A 17,267-nucleotide genomic window follows, 5' to 3' on the forward strand; every position below is an offset into this window, starting at 1 on the left:
GTATTGACATTTTTTTTTTTTTTGTCTTACAGGTTTAGGACCTTCAGAGCCCCTTCCTCCTTGACCGTAGATTCAGCCATCATCAATCTGTCCATTTGCAGCTGTGTCTGGCTCACTGTCTATTGTTCTGCAACTGTGTAAAAGGTAAGTGATCTTTCAGTTTCAAAACCTATATTTACTGTTTTTGTTGTCTTTCAGGTTCCGAGGATGCCATTACCCCTTCCTCCCCTGATGGTGCATCTGTCCATCAAGGTTCCATCCATCTGCCACTGTGTACGCCTCGCAATCAATCTGTCTGCACCTGTCTAACAGGTAGGTGATCATTCAGTTTGTATACATGTATTGATTTTCTTTGTTGTCTTACAGGTTTAGAGGATGCCATTACCCATTCCCTCCCTGATGGTGCATCTGTCCATCAAGGGTCCATCCATCTGTCACTGTGTACGGCTCGCTGTCTATCTGTTTGCTACTGTCTAACAGGTAGGTGATCATTCAGTTTCTATACATGTATTGACTTTCTTTGTTGTCTTACAGGCTGTCAGGACTCCAGGACCACCCCCTCCTTCCTAATGGTGGATCCATTAAACAAGTGTCTGTCCATTGCAACTATTTGTGTGACACGATCTTTCTGACTGCAAATGTGTAAATGTTAGTTCATCATTCAGTTTCTATATATGTATTGACTTTCTTTGTTGTCTTAAAGGCTTTCAGGGCTCTAGGACCCCCCCCTTCCTAATGGTGGATGCATTAATGAAGTGTCTGTCCATTGCAACTATGTGTGACTCGATCTTTCTGACTGCAAGTGTCTAAGAGTTAGTTCATCATTCAGTTTCTATACATGTATTGATTTTCTTTTTGGTCTTACAGGTTTAGAGGATACCATTACCCCTTCCCTCCTGATGGTGCATCTGTCCATCAAGGTTCCATCAATCTGCCACTGTGTACGGCTCGCTGTCTATCTTTCTGCACCTGTCTAACAGGTAGGTGATCATTCAGTTTCTATACATGTATTGATTTTCTTTGTTGTCTTACAGGTTTAGAGGATGCCATTACCCCTTCCCTCCCTGATGGTGCATCTGTCCATCAAGGGTCCATTCATCTGTCCCTGTGTACAGCTCGCTGTCTATCTGTCTGCGCCTGTCTAACAGGTAGGTGATCATTCAGTCTCTATACATGTATTGACTTTCTTTGTTGTCTTACAGGCTTTCAGGACTCCAGGACCCCTCCCCCCCTTCCTTCCTAATGGTGGATCCATCAAACAAGTGTCTGTCCATTGCAACTGTTTGTGTGACTCGATCTTTCTGACTGCAAGTGTGTAAGAGTTAGTTCATCGTTCAGTTTCTATACATGTATTGATTTTTTTTTTTTTTTGTCTTACAGGTTTAGGACCTTAAGAGCCCCTCCCGCCTTGACCATAGATTTAGCCACCATCAATCTGTCCATTTGCAGCTTTGTCTGGCTCACTGTGTTTCTGTTTGCACCTGTCTAACAGGTAGGTGATCATTCAATTTCTATGCATGTATTGATTTTCTTTGTTCTCTTACACGTTTAGTGGATGCCATTACCCATTCCGTCCCTGATGGTGCATCTGTCCATCAAGGTTCCATCCATCTGCCACTGTGTACGGCTCGCTTTCTATCTTTCTGCACCTGTGTAACTGGTAGGTGATCATTCAGTTTCTATACATGTATTGATTTTCTTTGTTGTCTTACAGGTTTAGAGGATGCCATTACCCCTTCCCTCCCTGATGGTGCATCTGTCCATCAAGGGTCCATCCATCTGTCACTGTGTACGGCTCGTTGTCTATCTGTTTGCTACTGTCTAACAGGTAGGTTATCATTCAGTTTCTATACATGTATTGATTTTCTTTGTTGTCTTACAGGTTTAGAGGATGCCATTACCCCTTCCCTCCCTTATGGTGCATCTGTCCATGAAGGGTCCATCCATCTGTCACTGTGTACGGCTCGCTGTCTATCTGTTTTCTACTGTCTAAAAGGTAGGTGATCATTCTGTTTCTATACATGTATTGATTTTCTTTGTTGTCTTACAGGATTTCAGGACTCCAGGACCCCCCCCCCCCTTCCTTCCTAATGGTGGATCCATCAAACAAGAGTCTGTCCATTGTAACTATTTGTGTGACTCGATCTTTCTGACTGCAAGTGTGTAAGAGTTTGTTCATCATTCAGTTTTTATACATGCATTGATTTTTTATTTTTTTTTTTTATTTTTTGTCTTATAGGTTAAGGACCTTCAAAGCCCCTCCCTCCTTGACCGTAGATTCAGCCACCATCAATCTGTCCATTTGCAGCTGTGTCTGGCTCACTGTCTATTGTTCTGCAACTGTGTATAAGGTAGGTGATCATTCAGTTTCTATACATGTATTGATTTTCTTTGTTGTCTTACAGGATTTCTTGACTCCAGGACCCCCCCTTCCTTCCTAATGGTGGATCCATCAAACAAGTGTCTGTCCATTGTAACTATTTGTGTGACTCGATCTTTCTGACTGCAAGTGTGTAAGAGTTAGTTCATCATTCAGTTTCTATACATGTATTGATTTTCTTTTTCGACTTACAGGTTTAGGACCTTCAGAGCCCCTCCCTCCTTGACCGTAGATTCAGCCACCATCAATCTGTCCATTTGCAGCTGTGTCTGGCTCACTCTCTATTGTTCTGCAACTGTGTAAAAGGTAAGTGATCTTTCAGGTTCAAAACCTATATTTATTGTTTTTGTTGTCTTTCAGGTTCCGAGGATGCCATTACCCCTTCCTCCCCTGATGGTGCATCTGTCCATCAAGGTTCCATCCATCTGCCACTGTGTACGCCTCGCAATCAATCTGTCTGCACCTGTCTAACAGGTAGGTGATCATTCAGTTTGTATACATGTATTGATTTTCTTTGTTGTCTTACAGGTTTAGAGGATGCCATTACCCATTCCCTCCCTGATGGTGCATCTGTCCATCAAGGTTCCATCCATCTGTCACTGTGTGCGGCTCGCTGTCTATCTGTTTGCTACTGTCTAACAGGTAGGTGATCATTCAGTTTCTATACATGTATTGACTTTCTTTGTTGTCTTACAGGCTGTCAGGACTCCAGGACCACCCCCTCCTTCCTAATGGTGGATTCATTAAACAAGTGTCTGTCCATTGCAACTATTTGTGTGACACGATCTTTCTGACTGCAAATGTGTAAAAGTTAGTTCATCATTCAGTTTCTATATATGTATTGACTTTGTTGTCTTAAAGGCTTTCAGGGCTCTAGGACCCCCCCCTTCCTAATGGTGGATGCATTAATGAAGTGTCTGTCCATTGCAACTATGTGTGACTCGATCTTTCTGACTGCAAGTGTCTAAGAGTTAGTTCATCATTCAGTTTCTATACATGTATTGATTTTCTTTTTGGTCTTACAGGTTTAGAGGATACCATTACCCCTTCCCTCCTGATGGTGCATCTGTCCATCAAGGTTCCATCAATCTGCCACTGTGTACGGCTCGCTGTCTATCTGTCTGCACCTGTCTAACAGGTAGGTGATCATTCAGTTTCTATACATGTATTGATTTTCTTTGTTGTCTTACAGGTTTAGAGGATGCCATTACCCCTTCCCTCCCTGATGGTGCATCTGTCCATCAAGGGTCCATTCATCTGTCCCTGTGTACAGCTCGCTGTCTATCTGTCTGCGCCTGTCTAACAGGTAGGTGATCATTCAGTCTCTATACATGTATTGACTTTCTTTGTTGTCTTACAGGCTTTCAGGACTCCAGGACCCCCCCCCCTTCCTTCCTAATGGTGGATCCATCAAACAAGTGTCTGTCTATTGTAACTATTTGTGTGACTCGATCTTTCTGACTGCAAGTGTGTAAGAGTTAGTTCCTCATTCAGTTTCTATACATGTATTGACTTTTTTTTTGTCTTACAGGTTTAGGACCTTAAGAGCCCCTCCCGCCTTGACCGTAGATTTAGCCACCATCAATCTGTCCATTTGCAGCTTTGTCTGGCTCACTGTGTTTCTGTCTGCACCTGTCTAACAGGTAGGTGATCATTCAGTTTCTATGCATGTATTGATTTTCTTTGTTCTCTTACACGTTTAGAGGATGCCATTACCCATTCCGTCCCTGATGGTGCATCTGTCCATCAAGGTTCCATCCATCTGCCACTGTGTACGGCTCGCTTTCTATCTTTCTGCGCCTGTGTAACTGGTAGGTGATCATTCAGTTTCTATACATGTATTGATTTTCTTTGTTGTCTTACAGGTTTAGAGGATGCCATTACCCCTTCCCTCCCTGATGGTGAATCTGTCCATCAAGGGTCCATCCATCTGTCACTGTGTACGGCTCGTTGTCTATCTGTTTGCTACTGTCTAACAGGTAGGTTATCATTCAGTTTCTATACATGTATTGATTTTCTTTGTTGTCTTACAGGTTTAGAGGATGCCATTACCCATTCCCTCCCTGATGGTGCATCTGTTCATCAAAGGTCCATCCATCTGTCACTGTGTACGGCTTGTTGTCTATTTGTTTTCTACTGTCTAACAGGTAGGTGATCATTCAGTTTCTATACATGTATTGATTTTCTTTTTTGTCTTACAGGATTTCTTGACTCCAGGACCCCCCCTTCCTTCCTAATGGTGGATCCATCAAACAAGTGTCTGTCTATTGTAACTATTTGTGTGACTCGATCTTTCTGACTGCAAGTGTGTAAGAGTTAGTTCCTCATTCAGTTTCTATACATGTATTGACTTTTTTTTTGTCTTACAGGTTTAGGACCTTCAGAGCCCCTCCCTCCTTGACCATAAGTTCAGCCAACATCAATCTGTCCATTTGCAGCTGTGTCTGGCTCACTGTCTATTGTTCTGCAACTGTGTAAAAGGTAAGTGATCTTTCAGTTTCAAAACCTATATTTACTGTTTTTGTTGTCTTTCAGGTTCCGAGGATGCCATTACCCCTTCCCTCCCTGATGGTGCATCTGTCCATCAAGGGTCCATCCATCTGTCACTGTGTATGGCTCGTTGTCTTTCTGTTTGCTACTGTCTAACAGGTAGGTGATCATTCAGTTTCTATACATGTATTGATTTTCTTTGTTGTCTTATAGGTTTAGAGGATGCCATTACCCCTTCCCTCCCTGATGGTGCATCTGTCCATCAAGGTTCCATCCATCTGCCACTGTGTATGGCTCGCTGTCTTTCTGTCTGCACCTGTCTAACAGGTAAGTGATCGTTCAGTTTCTATACATGTATTGATTTTCTTTGTTGTCTTACAGGTTTAGAGGATGCCATTACACCTTCCCTCCCTGATGGTGAATCTGTCCATCAAGGGTCCATCCATGTGTCACTGTGTACGGCTCGTTGTCTATCTGTTTGCTACTGTCTTACAGGTAGGTTATCTTTTAATTTCTATACATGTATTGATTTTCTTTCTTGCCTTACAGGTTTAGAGGATGCCATTACCCATTCCCTCCCTGATGGTGCATCTGTCCATCAAAGGTCCATCCATCTGTCACTGTGTACGGCTTGTTGTCTATCTGTTTTCTACTGTCTAACAGGTAGGTGATCATTCAGTTTCTATACATGTATTGATTTTCTTTGTTGTCTTACAAGATTTATTGACTCCAGGAGCCCCCCTTCCTTCCTAATGGTGGATCCATCAAACAAGTGTCTGTCCATTGCAACTATTTGTGTGACTCGATCTTTCTGACTGCAAGTGTGTAAGAGTTAGTTCATAATTCAGTTTCTATACATGTATTGACATTTTTTTTTTTTTGTCTTACAGGTTTAGGACCTTCAGAGCCCCTTCCTCCTTGACCGTAGATTCAGCCATCATCAATCTGTCCATTTGCAGCTGTGTCTGGCTCACTGTCTATTGTTCTGCAACTGTGTAAAAGGTAAGTGATCTTTCAGTTTCAAAACCTATATTTACTGTTTTTGTTGTCTTTCAGGTTCCGAGGATGCCATTACCCCTTCCTCCCCTGATGGTGCATCTGTCCATCAAGGTTCCATCCATCTGCCACTGTGTACGCCTCGCAATCAATCTGTCTGCACCTGTCAAACAGGTAGGTGATCATTCAGTTTGTATACATGTATTGATTTTCTTTGTTGTCTTACAGGTTTAGAGGATGCCATTACCCATTCCCTCCCTGATGGTGCATCTGTCCATCAAGGGTCCATCCATCTGTCACTGTGTACGGCTCACTGTCTATCTGTTTGCTACTGTCTAACAGGTAGGTGATCATTCAGTTTCTATACATGTATTGACTTTCTTTGTTGTCTTACAGGCTGTCAGGACTCCAGGACCACCCCCTCCTTCCTAATGGTGGATCCATTAAACAAGTGTCTGTCCATTGCAACTATTTGTGTGACACGATCTTTCTGACTGCAAATGTGTAAAAGTTAGTTCATCATTCAGTTTCTATATATGTATTGACTTTCTTTGTTGTCTTAAAGGCTTTCAGGGCTCTAGGACCCCCCCACTTCCTAATGGTGGATGCATTAATGAAGTGTCTGTCCATTGCAACTATGTGTGACTCGATCTTTCTGACTGCAAGTGTCTAAGAGTTAGTTCATCTTTCAGTTTCTATACATGTATTGATTTTCTTTTTGGTCTTACAGGTTTAGAGGATACCATTACCCCTTCCCTCCTGATGGTGCATCTGTCCATCAAGGTTCCATCAATCTGCCACTGTGTACGGCTCGCTGTCTATCTGTCTGCACCTGTCTAACAGGTAGGTGATCATTCAGTTTCTATACATGTATTGATTTTCTTTGTTGTCTTACAGGTTTAGAGGATGCCATTACCCCTTCCCTCCCTGATGGTGCATCTGTCCATCAAGGGTCCATTCATCTGTCCCTGTGTACAGCTCGCTGTCTATCTGTCTGCGCCTGTCTAACAGGTAGGTGATCATTCAGTCTCTATACATGTATTGACTTTCTTTGTTGTCTTACAGGCTTTCAGGACTCCAGGACCCCTCCCCCCCTTCCTTCCTAATGGTGGATCCATCAAACAAGTGTCTGTCCATTGCAACTGTTTGTGTGACTCGATCTTTCTGACTGCAAGTGTGTAAGAGTTAGTTCATCGTTCAGTTTCTATACATGTATTGATTTTTTTTTTTTTTTTGTCTTACAGGTTTAGGACCTTAAGAGCCCCTCCCGCCTTGACCGTAGATTTAGCCACCATCAATCTGTCCATTTGCAGCTTTGTCTGGCTCACTGTGTTTCTGTCTGCACCTGTCTAACAGGTAGGTGATCATTCAATTTCTATGCATGTATTGATTTTCTTTGTTCTCTTACACGTTTAGTGGATGCCATTACCCCTTCCCTCCCTGATGGTGCATCTGTCCATCAAGGGTCCATCCATCTGTCACTGTGTACGGCTCGTTGTCTATCTGTTTGCTACTGTCTAACAGGTAGGTTATCATTCAGTTTCTATACATGTATTGATTTTCTTTGTTGTCTTACAGGTTTAGAGGATGCCATTACCCATTCCCTCCCTGATGGTGCATCTGTCCATCAAAGGTCCATCCATCTGTCACTGTGTACGGCTTGTTGTCTATCTGTTTTCTACTGTCTAACAGGTAGGTGATCATTCAGTTTCTATACATGTATTGATTTTCTTTTTTGTCTTACAGGATTTCTTGACTCCAGTACCCCCCCTTCCTTCCTAATGGTGGATCCATCAAACAAGTGTCTGTCTATTGTAACTATTTGTGTGACTCGATCTTTCTGACTGCAAGTGTGTAAGAGTTAGTTCCTCATTCAGTTTCTGTACATGTATTGACTTTTTTTTTGTCTTACAGGTTTAGGACCTTCAGAGCCCCTCCCTCCTTGACCATAAGTTCAGCCACCATCAATCTGTCCATTTGCAGCTGTGTCTGGCTCACTGTCTATTGTTCTGCAACTGTGTAAAAGGTAAGTGATCTTTCAGTTTCAAAACCTATATTTACTGTTTTTGTTGTCTTTCAGGTTCCGAGGATGCCATTACCCCTTCCCTCCCTGATGGTGCATCTGTCCATCAAGGGTCCATCCATCTGTCACTGTGTATGGCTCGTTGTCTTTCTGTTTGCTACTGTCTAACAGGTAGGTGATCATTCAGTTTCTATACATGTATTGACTTTCTTTGTTGTCTTACAGGTTTAGAGAATGCCATTACCCCTTCCCTCCCTGATGTTGCATCTGTCCATCAAGGTTTTATCCATCTGCCACTGTGTACGGCTCGTTGTCTATCTGTCTGCGCCTGTCTAACAGGTAGGTGATCATTCAGTTTCTATTCATGTATTGACTTTCTTTGTTGTCTTACAGGATTTCAGGACTCCAGGACCCCCCCCCCCCTTCCTTCCTAATGGTGGATCCATCAAACAAGTGTCTGTCCATTGCAACTATTTGTGTGACTCGATCTTTCTGACTGCAAGTTTGTAAGAGTTCGTTCATCATTCAGTTTCTATACATGCATTGACGTTTTATTTTTTGTTGTTGTTTTTTGTCTTACAGGTTTAGGACCTTCAGAGCCCCTCCCTCCTTGACCGTAGATTCAGCCACCATCAATCTGTCCATTTGCAGCTGTGTCTGGCTCGCTGTCTATTGTTCTGAAACTGTGTAAAAGGTAGGTGATCTTTCAGTTTCAAAACCTGTATTGACTGTCTTTGTTGTCTTTCAGATTCCGAGGATGCCATTACCCCTTCCCTCCCTGATGTTGCATCTGTCCATCAAGGTTCCATCCATCTGCCACTGTGTACGGCTCGCTGTCTATCTTTCTGCAGCTGTGTAACAGGTAGGTGATCATTCAGTTTCTATACATGTATTGATTTTCTTTGTTGTCTTACAGGTTTAGAGGATTCCATTACCCCTTCCCTCCCTGATGGTGCATCTGTCCATCAAGGGTCCATCCATCTGTCACTGTGTACGGCTCGCTTTCTATCTGTTTTCTACTGTCTAACAGGTAGGTGATCATTCAGTTTCTATACATGTATTGATTTTCTTTGTTGTCTTATAGGTTTAGAGGATGCCATTACCCCTTCCCTCCCTGATGGTGCATCTGTCCATCAAGGTTCCATCCATCTGCCACTGTGTATGGCTCGCTGTCTTTCTGTCTGCACCTGTCTAACAGGTAAGTGATCGTTCAGTTTCTATACATGTATTGATTTTCTTTGTTGTCTTACAGGTTTAGAGGATGCCATTACACCTTCCCTCCCTGATGGTGAATCTGTCCATCAAGGGTCCATCCATGTGTCACTGTGTACGGCTCGTTGTCTATCTGTTTGCTACTGTCTTACAGGTAGGTTATCTTTCAATTTCTATACATGTATTGATTTTCTTTCTTGCCTTACAGGTTTAGAGGATGCCATTACCCATTCCCTCCCTGATGGTGCATCTGTCCATCAAAGGTCCATCCATCTGTCACTGTGTACGGCTTGTTGTCTATCTGTTTTCTACTGTCTAACAGGTAGGTGATCATTCAGTTTCTATACATGTATTGATTTTCTTTGTTGTCTTACAAGATTTATTGACTCCAGGAGCCCCCCTTCCTTCCTAATGGTGGATCCATCAAACAAGTGTCTGTCCATTGCAACTATTTGTGTGACTCGATCTTTCTGACTGCAAGTGTGTAAGAGTTAGTTCATAATTCAGTTTCTATACATGTATTGACATTTTTTTTTTTTTTGTCTTACAGGTTTAGGACCTTCAGAGCCCCTTCCTCCTTGACCGTAGATTCAGCCATCATCAATCTGTCCATTTGCAGCTGTGTCTGGCTCACTGTCTATTGTTCTGCAACTGTGTAAAAGGTAAGTGATCTTTCAGTTTCAAAACCTATATTTACTGTTTTTGTTGTCTTTCTGGTTCCGAGGATGCCATTACCCCTTCCTCCCCTGATGGTGCATCTGTCCATCAAGGTTCCATCCATCTGCCACTGTGTACGCCTCGCAATCAATCTGTCTGCACCTGTCTAACAGGTAGGTGATCATTCAGTTTGTATACATGTATTGATTTTCTTTGTTGTCTTACAGGTTTAGAGGATGCCATTACCCATTCCCTCCCTGATGGTGCATCTGTCCATCAAGGGTCCATCCATCTGTCACTGTGTACGGCTCGCTGTCTATCTGTTTGCTACTGTCTAACAGGTAGGTGATCATTCAGTTTCTATACATGTATTGACTTTCTTTGTTGTCTTACAGGCTGTCAGGACTCCAGGACCACCCCCTCCTTCCTAATGGTGGATCCATTAAACAAGTGTCTGTCCATTGCAACTATTTGTGTGACACGATCTTTCTGACTGCAAATGTGTAAATGTTAGTTCATCATTCAGTTTCTATATATGTATTGACTTTCTTTGTTGTCTTAAAGGCTTTCAGGGCTCTAGGACCCCCCCCCTTCCTAATGGTGGATGCATTAATGAAGTGTCTGTCCATTGCAACTATGTGTGACTCGATCTTTCTGACTGCAAGTGTCTAAGAGTTAGTTCATCATTCAGTTTCTATACATGTATTGATTTTCTTTTTGGTCTTACAGGTTTAGAGGATACCATTACCCCTTCCCTTCTGATGGTGCATCTGTCCATCAAGGGTCCATTCATCTGTCCCTGTGTACAGCTCGCTGTCTATCTGTCTGCGCCTGTCTAACAGGTAGGTGATCATTCAGTCTCTATACATGTATTGACTTTCTTTGTTGTCTTACAGGTTTAGAGGATGCCATTACCCCTTCCCTCCCTGATGGTGCATCTGTCCATCAAGGGTCCATTCATCTGTCCCTGTGTACAGCTCGCTGTCTATCTGTCTGCGCCTGTCTAACAGGTAGGTGATCATTCAGTCTCTATACATGTATTGACTTTCTTTGTTGTCTTACAGGCTTTCAGGACTCCAGGACCCCTCCCCCCCTTCCTTCCTAATGGTGGATCCATCAAACAAGTGTCTGTCCATTGCAACTGTTTGTGTGACTCGATCTTTCTGACTGCAAGTGTGTAAGAGTTAGTTCATCGTTCAGTTTCTATACATGTATTGATTTTTTTTTTTTTTTGTCTTACAGGTTTAGGACCTTAAGAGCCCCTCCCGCCTTGACCGTAGATTTAGCCACCATCAATCTGTCCATTTGCAGCTTTGTCTGGCTCACTGTGTTTCTGTTTGCACCTGTCTAACAGGTAGGTGATCATTCAATTTCTATGCATGTATTGATTTTCTTTGTTCTCTTACACGTTTAGTGGATGCCATTACCCATTCCGTCCCTGATGGTGCATCTGTCCATCAAGGTTCCATCCATCTGCCACTGTGTACGGCTCGCTTTCTATCTTTCTGCACCTGTGTAACTGGTAGGTGATCATTCAGTTTCTATACATGTATTGATTTTCTTTGTTGTCTTACAGGTTTAGAGGATGCCATTACCCCTTCCCTCCCTGATGGTGCATCTGTCCATCAAGGGTCCATCCATCTGTCACTGTGTACGGCTCGTTGTCTATCTGTTTTCTACTGTCTAACAGGTAGGTTATCATTCAGTTTCTATACATGTATTGATTTTCTTTGTTGTCTTACAGGTTTAGAGGATGCCATTACCCATTCCCTCCCTGATGGTGCATCTGTCCATCAAAGGTCCATCCATCTGTCACTGTGTACGGCTTGTTGTCTATCTGTTTTCTACTGTCTAACAGGTAGGTGATCATTCAGTTTCTATACATGTATTGATTTTCTTTTTTGTCTTACAGGATTTCTTGACTCCAGTACCCCCCCTTCCTTCCTAATGGTGGATCCATCAAACAAGTGTTTGTCCATTGTAACTATTTGTGTGACTCGATCTTTCTGACTGCAAGTGTGTAAGAGTTAGTTCATCATTCAGTTTCTATACATGCATTGATGTTTTTTGTTTTTTTTTTTCTTTTTTGTCTTATAGGTTTAGGACCTTCAAAGCCCCTCCCTCCTTGACCGTTGATTCAGCCAACATCAATCTGTCCATTTGCAGCTGTGTCTGGCTCACTGTCTATTGTTCTGCAACTGTGTAAAAGGTAGGTGATCATTCAGTTTCTATACATGTATTGATTTTCTTTGTTCTCTTACACGTTTAGAGGATGCCATTACCCATTCTGTCCCTGATGGTGCATCTGTCCATCAAGGTTCCATCCATCTGCCACTGTGTACGGCTCGCTTTCTATCTTTCTGCACCTGTGTAACTGGTAGGTGATCATTCAGTTTCTATACATGTATTGATTTTCTTTGTTGTCTTACAGGTTTAGAGGATGCCATTACCCCTTCCCTCCCTGATGGTGCATCTGTCCATCAAGGGTCCATCCATCTGCAACTGTGTACGGTTCGCTGTCTATCTGTTTGCTACTGACTAACAGGTAGGTGATCATTCAGTTTCTATACATGTATTGATTTTCTTTGTTGTCTTATAGGTTTAGAGGATGCCATTACCCCTTCCCTCCCTGATGTTGCATCTGTCCATCAAGGGTCCATCCATCTGTCACTGTGTACGGCTCGCTGTCTATCTGTTTTCTACTGTCTAACAGGTAGGTGATCATTCAGTTTCTATACATGTATTGATTTTCTTTGTTGTCTTATAGGTTTAGAGGATGCCATTACCCATTCCCTCCCTGATGGTGCATCTGTCCATCAAGGTTCCATCCATCTGCCACTGTGTACGCCTCGCAATCAATCTGTCTGCACCTATCTAACAGGTAGGTGATCATTCAGTTTGTATACATGTATTGACATTTTTTTTTGTCTTACAGGCTTTCAGGATCCCAGGACCCCCCCTCCTCCTTCCTAATGGTGGATCCATCAAACAAGTGTCTGTCCATTGAAACTATTTTTGTAACTCGATATCTATCCGACTGCAAGTGTGTAAGAGTTAGTTAATCATTCAGTTTCTACACATGTATTTACTTTTTTTGTCTTACAGGTTTAGGACCTTCTGAGCCCCTGCCTCGCTGACCGTAGATCCAGCCTCCATCAATCTGTCCGTCTGCAGCTGTGTCTGGCTCACTGTGTATTGTTCTGCAACTGTGTAAAAGGTAAGTGATCTTTCAGTTTCAAAACCTGTATTGACTGTCTTTGTTGTCTTTCAGGTTCCGAGGATGCCATTACCCCTTCCCTCCCTGATGGTGCATCTGTCCATCAAGGTTTCATCAATCTGCCACTGTGTACGGCTTGCTGTCTTCCTGTCTGCACCTGTCTAACAGGTAGGTGATCATTCAGTTTCTATACATGTATTGATTTTCTTTGTTGTCTTACAGGTTTAGAGGATGCCATTACCCATTCCCTCCCTGATGGTGCATCTGTCCATCAAGGTTCCATCCATCTGTCACTGTGTACGGCTTGTTGTCTATCTGTTTTCTACTGTCTAACAGGTAGTTGATCATTCAGATTCTATACATGTATTGATTTTCTTTGTTGTCTTACAGGATTTCTTGACTCCAGGACCCCCCCTTCCTTCCTAATGGTGGATCCATCAAACAAGTGTCTGTCCATTGCAACTATTTGTGTGACTCGATCTTTCTGACTGCAAGTCTGTAAGAGTTAGTTCATCATTCAGTTTCTATACATGTATTGACGTTTTTTTTTTGTTTGTTTGTTTTTTGTCTTACAGGTTTAGGACCTTCAGAGCCCCTCCCTCCTTGACCGTAGATTCAGCCACCATCAATCTGTCCACTTGCAGCTGTGTCTGGCTCACTGTCTATTGTTCTGCAACTGTGTAAAAGGTAGGTGATCATTCAGTTTATATACATGTATTGATTTTCTTTGTTCTCTTACACGTTTAGAGGATGCCATTACCCATTCTGTCCCTGATGGTGCATCTGTCCATCAAGGTTCAATCCATCTGTCACTGTGTACGGCTCTTTGTCTATCTGTTTGCTACTGTCTAACAGGTAGGTGATTATTCAGTTTCTATACATGTATTGATTTTTTTTTGTTGTCTTACAGGTTTAGAGGATGCCTTTACCCCTTCCCTCTCTGCTGGTGCATCTTTCCATCAAGGTTCCATCCATCTGCCACTGTGTACGGCTTGCTGTCTATCTGTTTGCTACTGTCTAACAGGTAGGTGATCATTCAGTTTGTATACATGTATTGATTTTCTTTGTTGTCTTACAGGTTTAGAGGATGCCATTACCCCTTCCCTCTCTGATGGTGCATCTGTCCATCAAGGTTCCATCCATCTGCCACTGTGTACGGCTTGCTGTCTATCTGTCTGCACCTATCTTACAGGTAGGTGATCATTCAGTTTCTATACATGTATTTATTTTCTTTGTTGTCTTAAAGGTTTAGAGGATGCCATTACCCCTTCCCTCCCTTATGGTGCATCTGTCCATGAAGGGTCCATCCATCTGTCACTGTGTACGGCTCGCTGTCTATCTCTTTTCTACTGTCTAAAAGGTAGGTGATCATTCTGTTTCTATACATGTATTGATTTTCTTTGTTGTCTTACAGGATTTCAGGACTCCAGGACCCCCCCCCCCCCTTCCTTCCTAATGGTGGATCCATCAAACAAGAGTCTGTCCATTGTAACTATTTGTGTGACTCGATCTTTCTGACTGCAAGTGTGTAAGAGTTTGTTCATCATTCAGTTTTTATACATGCATTGATTTTTTTTTTTTTTTTTTTTTTTTTGTCTTATAGGTTAAGGACCTTCAAAGCCCCTCCCTCCTTGACCGTAGATTCAGCCACCATCAATCTGTCCATTTGCAGCTGTGTCTGGCTCACTGTCTATTGTTCTGCAACTGTGTATAAGGTAGGTGATCATTCAGTTTCTATACATGTATTGATTTTCTTTGTTGTCTTACAGGATTTCTTGACTCCAGGACCCCCCCCTTCCTTCCTAATGGTGGATCCATCAAACAAGTGTCTGTCCATTGTAACTATTTGTGTGACTCGATCTTTCTGACTGCAAGTGTGTAAGAGTTAGTTCATCATTCAGTTTCTATACATGTATTGATTTTCTTTTTCGACTTACAGGTTTAGGACCTTCAGAGCCCCTCCCTCCTTGACCGTAGATTCAGCCACCATCAATCTGTCCATTTGCAGCTGTGTCTGGCTCACTCTCTATTGTTCTGCAACTGTGTAAAAGGTAAGTGATCTTTCAGGTTCAAAACCTATATTTATTGTTTTTGTTGTCTTTCAGGTTCCGAGGATGCCATTACCCCTTCCTCCCCTGATGGTGCATCTGTCCATCAAGGTTCCATCCATCTGCCACTGTGTACGCCTCGCAATCAATCTGTCTGCACCTGTCTAACAGGTAGGTGATCATTCAGTTTGTATACATGTATTGATTTTCTTTGTTGTCTTACAGGTTTAGAGGATGCCATTACCCATTCCCTCCCTGATGGTGCATCTGTCCATCAAGGTTCCATCCATCTGTCACTGTGTGCGGCTCGCTGTCTATCTGTTTGCTACTGTCTAACAGGTAGGTGATCATTCAGTTTCTATACATGTATTGACTTTCTTTGTTGTCTTACAGGCTGTCAGGACTCCAGGACCACCCCCTCCTTCCTAATGGTGGATTCATTAAACAAGTGTCTGTCCATTGCAACTATTTGTGTGACACGATCTTTCTGACTGCAAATGTGTAAAAGTTAGTTCATCATTCAGTTTCTATATATGTATTGACTTTGTTGTCTTAAAGGCTTTCAGGGCTCTAGGACCCCCCCCTTCCTAATGGTGGATGCATTAATGAAGTGTCTGTCCATTGCAACTATGTGTGACTCGATCTTTCTGACTGCAAGTGTCTAAGAGTTAGTTCATCATTCAGTTTCTATACATGTATTGATTTTCTTTTTGGTCTTACAGGTTTAGAGGATACCATTACCCCTTCCCTCCTGATGGTGCATCTGTCCATCAAGGTTCCATCAATCTGCCACTGTGTACGGCTCGCTGTCTATCTGTCTGCACCTGTCTAACAGGTAGGTGATCATTCAGTTTCTATACATGTATTGATTTTCTTTGTTGTCTTACAGGTTTAGAGGATGCCATTACCCCTTCCCTCCCTGATGGTGCATCTGTCCATCAAGGGTCCATTCATCTGTCCCTGTGTACAGCTCGCTGTCTATCTGTCTGCGCCTGTCTAACAGGAAGGTGATCATTCAGTCTCTATACATGTATTGACTTTCTTTGTTGTCTTACAGGCTTTCAGGACTCCAGGACCCCCCCCCCTTCCTTCCTAATGGTGGATCCATCAAACAAGTGTCTGTCTATTGTAACTATTTGTGTGACTCGATCTTTCTGACTGCAAGTGTGTAAGAGTTAGTTCCTCATTCAGTTTCTATACATGTATTGACTTTTTTTTTGTCTTACAGGTTTAGGACCTTAAGAGCCCCTCCCGCCTTGACCGTAGATTTAGCCACCATCAATCTGTCCATTTGCAGCTTTGTCTGGCTCACTGTGTTTCTGTCTGCACCTGTCTAACAGGTAGGTGATCATTCAGTTTCTATGCATGTATTGATTTTCTTTGTTCTCTTACACGTTTAGAGGATGCCATTACCCATTCCGTCCCTGATGGTGCATCTGTCCATCAAGGTTCCATCCATCTGCCACTGTGTACGGCTCGCTTTCTATCTTTCTGCGCCTGTGTAACTGGTAGGTGATCATTCAGTTTCTATACATGTATTGATTTTCTTTGTTGTCTTACAGGTTTAGAGGATGCCATTACCCCTTCCCTCCCTGATGGTGAATCTGTCCATCAAGGGTCCATCCATCTGTCACTGTGTACGGCTCGTTGTCTATTTGTTTTCTACTGTCTAACAGGTAGGTGATCATTCAGTTTCTATACATGTATTGATTTTCTTTTTTGTCTTACAGGATTTCTTGACTCCAGGACCCCCCCTTCCTTCCTAATGGTGGATCCATCAAACAAGTGTCTGTCTATTGTAACTATTTGTGTGACTCGATCTTTCTGACTGCAAGTGTGTAAGAGTTAGTTCCTCATTCAGTTTCTATACATGTATTGACTTTTTTTTTGTCTTACAGGTTTAGGACCTTCAGAGCCCCTCCCTCCTTGACCATAAGTTCAGCCAACATCAATCTGTCCATTTGCAGCTGTGTCTGGCTCACTGTCTATTGTTCTGCAACTGTGTAAAAGGTAAGTGATCTTTCAGTTTCAAAACCTATATTTACTGTTTTTGTTGTCTTTCAGGTTCCGAGGATGCCATTACCCCTTCCCTCCCTGATGGTGCATCTGTCCATCAAGGGTCCATCCATCTGTCACTGTGTATGGCTCGTTGTCTTTCTGTTTGCTACTGTCTAACAGGTAGGTGATCATTCAGTTTCTATACATGTATTGATTTTCTTTGTTGTCTTATAGGTTTAGAGGATG

This window comes from Salminus brasiliensis, chromosome 21 (genome assembly GCF_030463535.1).
Source record: "Salminus brasiliensis chromosome 21, fSalBra1.hap2, whole genome shotgun sequence".
In the NCBI taxonomy this organism is placed as follows: domain Eukaryota; kingdom Metazoa; phylum Chordata; class Actinopteri; order Characiformes; family Bryconidae; genus Salminus; species Salminus brasiliensis.